Raw genomic sequence first — 6,123 nt, 5'->3', positions numbered from 1 at the left:
TTTTATGTTGTAAATTTCCATGTTCCTGTCTTGATAAAAGGCCGGCTCGCCATGAAAATTTGACAAATGTCTTTGTCTGCTCTATCGTAATTACTTCTTTGTCTAAATTATATGTTAATATATGAGAAGTAGAGAGGTGTCAATAGAACTCTTTATACCATTACATATCAACAAATTTAAACTAGTGATTCCAGCTCCAGTGTTACCTCAAGAGCTTATAGACCACCAGCAGAGATGACCAACGAGTGACGTAACAATTAGAAATACGAGGCAAGAAAACACACCATACTTGCCAACTTTTTGAAATCCATGGAGAAGGATCAATAAAATATGTGTATGTACACCCTAAGGGAAAACAACACGTTTAAATTGCATCTTTGGAGCTGTTCTTTCTGATGAAATCATTAGATGTTAAAATATAGGAATAGTTTCGCAAATTCACTTGTTGAAAGTGCTCAATTTTAGGGTCCAAAATCGGGAGTCTCCCTCCAAAATCGGGAGAATTGGCAAGTATGACACCCCCATTTAATCATGTAGCGGGTCGAGTCAGGAAGCCAACCAAAGAAAACATTAAAGCAACATATGGCCATTTTGTCATTTAGGACGCTTGTAATGTTATTGTTTTGTTATTATTTGAGAAAATTAGAAAAAACGATTTATCCCTCGAAATGTATTTTCACATTTTGTACATTGAAGAATGTGTGTCAACAGCTGTATTACCGCGTCAACTTTCATGCATGCACTTATTTTAAAGTTATATTGTCTTTTTGGTGGATGTGTGCCAATATGTGGACGTGAGGCGTTGTGAATTTTAATCAATTAAAGGGAGGGAGGTTTCTCTGTGCTGATACCATGGGGGAGGTTTCTCTGTGCTAATACCATGAGGAAGGTTCTCAGTGCTGATATCATGAGGGAGGTTTCTCTGTGCTAATACCACGAGGGAGGTTATCCTGTGCTAATATCACGAGGGAGGTTTCTCTGTGCTGATATCATGAGGAAGGGTTCTCTGTGCTGATATCATGAGGGAGGTTTTTCTGTGCTGATATCATGAGGGAGGTTTATATGTGCTGATATCATGAGGGAGGTTTCTCTTTGCTGATATCATGAGGGAGGTTTCTCTGTGCTGATATCATGAGGGAGGTTTCTGTGCTGATATCATGAGGGAGGTTTCTCTTTGCTGATATCATGAGGGAGGTTTCTCTGTGCTGATATCATGAGGGAGGTTTCTCTGTGCTGATATCATGAGGGAGGTTTCTCTGTGCTGATATCATGAAGGGGGTTTCTCTGCTGATATCATGAGGAAGGGTTCTCTGTGCTGATATCATGAGGGCGGTTTCTCTGTGCTGATATAATGAGGGAGGTTTCTCTGTGCTGATATCAAGAGGGAGGTTTCTCTGTGCTGATATGATGAGGGAGGTTTCTCTGTGCTGATATGATGAGGGAGGTTTCTCTGTGCTGATATGATGAGGGAGGTTTCTCTGTGCTGATATCACGAGGGAGGTTTCTCTGTGCTGATATGATGAGGGAGGTTTCTCTGTGCTGATATAATGAGGGAGATTTCTCTGTGCTGATATCATGAGGAAGGGTTCTCTGTGCTGATACCATGAGGGAGGTTTCTCTGTGCTGATATAATGAGGGAGGGTTCTCTGTGCTGATATCATGAAGGGGGTTTCTCTGCTGATATCACGAGGAAGGGTTCTCTGTGCTGATATCATGAAGGGGGTTTCTCTGCTGATATCACGAGGAAGGGTTCTCTGTGCTGATATCATGAAGGGGGTTTCTCTGCTGATATCACGAGGAAGGGTTCTCTGTGCTGATATCATGAGGGAGGGTTATATGTGGTGATATCATGAGGGAGGTTTCTCTGTGCTGATATCATGAAGGGGGTTTCTCTGCTGATATCACGAGGAAGGGTTCTCTGTGCTGATATCATGAGGAAGGGTTCTCTGTGCTGACATCATGAGGGAGGTTTCTCTGTGCTGATATAATGAGGGAGGTTTCTCTGTGCTGATATCAAGAGGGAGGTTTCTCTGTGCTGATATAATGAGGGAGATTTCTCTGTGCTGATATCATGAGGGCGGTTTCTCTGTGCTGATATAATGAGGGAGATTTCTCTGTGCTGATATCATGAGGGAGGGTGCTCTGGGCTGATATCATGAGGGAGGGTTTTCTGTGCTGATATCATGGGGGAGGTTTCTCTGTGCTGATATCACGAGGGAGGTTTCTCTGTGCTGATATAATGAGGGAGATTTCTCTGTGCTGATATCATGAGGAAGGTTTCTCTGTGCTGATATCATGATGGAGGGTTCTCTGTGCTGATATCATGAGGGAGGTTTATATGTGCTGATATCATGAGGGAGGTTTCTCTGTGTTGTTCTCATGAGGGAGGTTTTTGTGCTGATATCATGAGGGAGGTTTCTGTGTGCTGATATCATGAGGGAGGTTTCTCTGTGCTGATATCATGGGGGAGGTTTCTCTGTGCTGATATCATGAGGGAGGTTTCTCTGTGCTGATATCATGAGGGAGGTTTCTATGTGCTGATATCATGAGGGAGGTTTCTGTGTGCTGATATCATGAGGGAGGTTTCTCTGTGCTGATATCATGAGGGAGGTTTGTATGTGCTGATATCATGAGGGAGGTTTGTATGTGCTTATTTCATGAGGGGGTAACTCCGTTACGCCTAATTGTAACATAATTAATAGTCAATATTTGAATATGTCTACTATCGCATCCAATGTGTGATTAAAGTGACCACATATGACATCCGGAGTTTGTTTTTATTAATCACGATTTAGGAGACTAGTAGTTATATTTTGTGTGTATACATGTACATGTGAAGCTATCAAAACAAGCAGTTAACATCAAGTGTAACATGAGAACCTCAATGGGCAGAGGTAGTTATCATCATCATCGATTCTCCTTACGTTTCGCTCACTTTCGCTCTCAGCACCCCTAAACATGTCATGACACATTAGAAGGCTCAGCGTGTGCCATCTTTTGGATGAGACAAGAAAACTAGTTTGATATTGCTATCCAGTTTTCTCTCGGGACAACAACAGAAGGTAATGGTGAACGGAGAAGATTCAGAGTAGACAGAAGTAATTTCCGGCATACCACAGGGGTCAGTCTTGGGCCCACTTCTTTTTCTTATTTTTATTAATGAGCGTCCATGCTCAGTATAATCTGAAATGTATCCCTTTGCAGACGATACAATAATTTTCAAAGAAATTACAAAGGAAGAAGATTCAAAAGCACTGCAGCAAGCCCCTATGAAGGTATTATTTAATTTAATATCACACTGTATTGCTATAAGGAAGAAGGAAGGATAAAAGGAAAGAAAAAGTGAGAGAGAAGAAAAGAAAAGATAAAGACAGATATCAGAACAAGCATGTCAGGGAAGGAAGTCAAAACAGAGCTAGATACTAATTAAAGTTAAGTAACAGAATATCAGCCTAAATCGTGTCAGGTTTTAGGCAAAATCAACTATTTTTATCCATTTCTTCCATTCATTTAGAAAAAAATGTAGACCAGGATCACATTTACCATATGAAATATATTTTTGAACCACATAGTTATCTTTTATTACATTAGCTAGAGCCATAACAGAGAGAGTACCATGTATAAGTTCTGGTTCTGTAGATATAGGATTTGATAAGAAGAAGAACTGCATTATCAATGCGATTGTAAATGCCTGTGTTATTTACCAAACCAAATAACAATGTTTCTTTATTAATAGGTAATGTAATTGTTAGTGCATTTAACAACCTTTCAAAACCTGCCAGAAAATTCTGAACCTCATCACATTCCCAGAACATATGCACGATTGTCTCCCTTTCTCTATTACAGAAATTACCATTAGGATTGCTTGATAAGCCTGTTTTATGTACATAAGAGTTAGTTGTTAGAACATACTGCTTGACCTTAAATTGTATCCAACGGAGTAGAGATATGAGTTGATCGAAAAGGAATACTGTATTTTTTCCCTATTTTTCTTCATGATAGTCAAAGATATCCTGCGACCCTTTTTTTCTTTAGGATTAGCTCAAGATTAAGAGGAATAATCGGAAACGTCAATGTTCTACTTGGAGATGTAAAAGGCCTCAAGTATTTCTTAATTTCTTACACCATAATACTGTAAATAATTTGTTATTGTACCAAACACAGTACAGAATTTATTAAAATTATAAAAGGATAAAGTTCTCTTGTCTTTTATTAAGTCATTCACTAAACTAATTCCTGCATCGAACCATTTTTTGTAGAAAATTGGTTGGTTATTAACAACAATGTTTTTGTTAAACCATACTGGAGTTTTAAGTATCAACTCCTCATCATCATTAATATTTCTAACAAGTTCTTCTTTAACTCTAAGATTATACCAAGCCTGAAATTCATCTTCCCAGAAAATATTTTTACATTTAGTTTTTGCTACGTGCCACATTTAGATAAAAGCTGAACGTCTACATTTTTGTTCAGAATTCCTAGCCATTTACAAAATGAGCTAAAGATTCTCCTGATCCACCCTAGCTTAAGAGCTTCCATATATTTCTTAACATGAACCATTTTTAGACCCCCTTCAATGTAAGTTTGTACAATTACCTCTCTCTTAACTGTATCTGTCTTATTATTCCATAAGAAATTGAAAAGTACTGACTTATTTTTTTTTTATAAAAAATCATTAGGATTGGGTAATGCAATATAAAGATGATTGAACTGTGAGATAAGTAAAGATTTTATTATACTAATTCTCCCTAAAGAAGTAAGAGATCTACGGCTCCAGCACTTGATAAGAGATTTGAGTTTAACAAGTTTTTTTTATCGTAGTTCAGTATCGTACGATCTGTGTGTTATCTAAGTTGATTTTAAGACCTGAAAGTTGTTTATATACATTTAGTTCCTTAATTGATTCCTTGAGAGAGCGTTCTGTCCCATCTAAGTCTAAGATAAGGGAAGTATCATCTGCATATTGCTGGACAATTGGACAATTATCAGCATTTATGCCTTTTATACTTCTGTTATTTCTAATTCTAATAGCTAAAATTTCTGCACAGAGTATACATATACATGGTGCGATTGGGTCCCCTTGACGACAACCGCGTTTAATCTCGAAAAAAAGCAGACAATAATTAATTTTCCCAAAAAGGGTTTTATTCTATTAGCTATAGATCCTGAGGCTATTTTATACACAGTATTTAAAAGAGAAATTGGTCGCCAGTTCTTAATAAAGTGTCTGGGCTTGTCAACCTTAGGCAAACATGTAATTATACCTTGCCTCTGTGTAACAGATAATTGATCGATCATAAATCCATAATTGATAGCCCTAACAACAAAGTTCCCCAAATCTTTCCAAAAGCACTTAAACAAATCTATCGTGAATCCATCAGACCCCGGACTTTTGTTATTCTTCATACTTTTTAGAGTGTCGGAAGCCTCTTTAAGAGTAATAACTCCTTCAAGACTAACAGAATCAACATCACTTAATTTTGGAACATGACAATTCTTCAACAATTCTTCTAAATTTGTATCAGCTACTTCATTATCTACATTATATAACTGCTTATAAAACGACTTCACTTCTCTTAAAATATCATCTTGTTCTGTTACCATTTCCCCATTATCAAGCTGTAATTTTGGAATAATTTTAGAAGTAAAATTTTGATTATCTAAATTGAAAAAATAATTTGAAGGTTTTTCTCCTTCTTCAATCCACTTTACATTTGAGCGAATTATACTTCCCTTAATCTTATGTAGTCTTATATCTTCCAATTCCTTTTTCTTTTTATTAAATTCGTCTATGTTTACATTACTTTGATCTTCAAGAGATCTTATTCCTTTCTTAACACACTCTTCCTTTAAGTTCTGTGAGCGAAAAAATAAATAAATAAATAAATATTAAAGTAACTATAGAGCCAGACTTAGACCTGTACAATCAATTTAGTGAAAAGTGAAGAAAGCCTATTCAATGTTTGCCGTGCTAAAAAGAACGTTTCAACAACTAGTCTGATCTCAACTTGATTGAAACGCCAAATTAACATAATAATTATGTTCAAATAGTTGCACATTTCTTCAAATAATTGAAGACAGGTGCAATTCAATTGAAGATATGTTCAATTAAATTGAGGATAT

This window comes from Mizuhopecten yessoensis, unplaced genomic scaffold (assembly GCF_002113885.1).
Source record: "Mizuhopecten yessoensis strain PY_sf001 unplaced genomic scaffold, ASM211388v2 scaffold10687, whole genome shotgun sequence".
In the NCBI taxonomy this organism is placed as follows: Eukaryota; Metazoa; Mollusca; class Bivalvia; order Pectinida; family Pectinidae; genus Mizuhopecten; species Mizuhopecten yessoensis.
Note: the sequence above shows the minus strand (reverse complement) of the source record.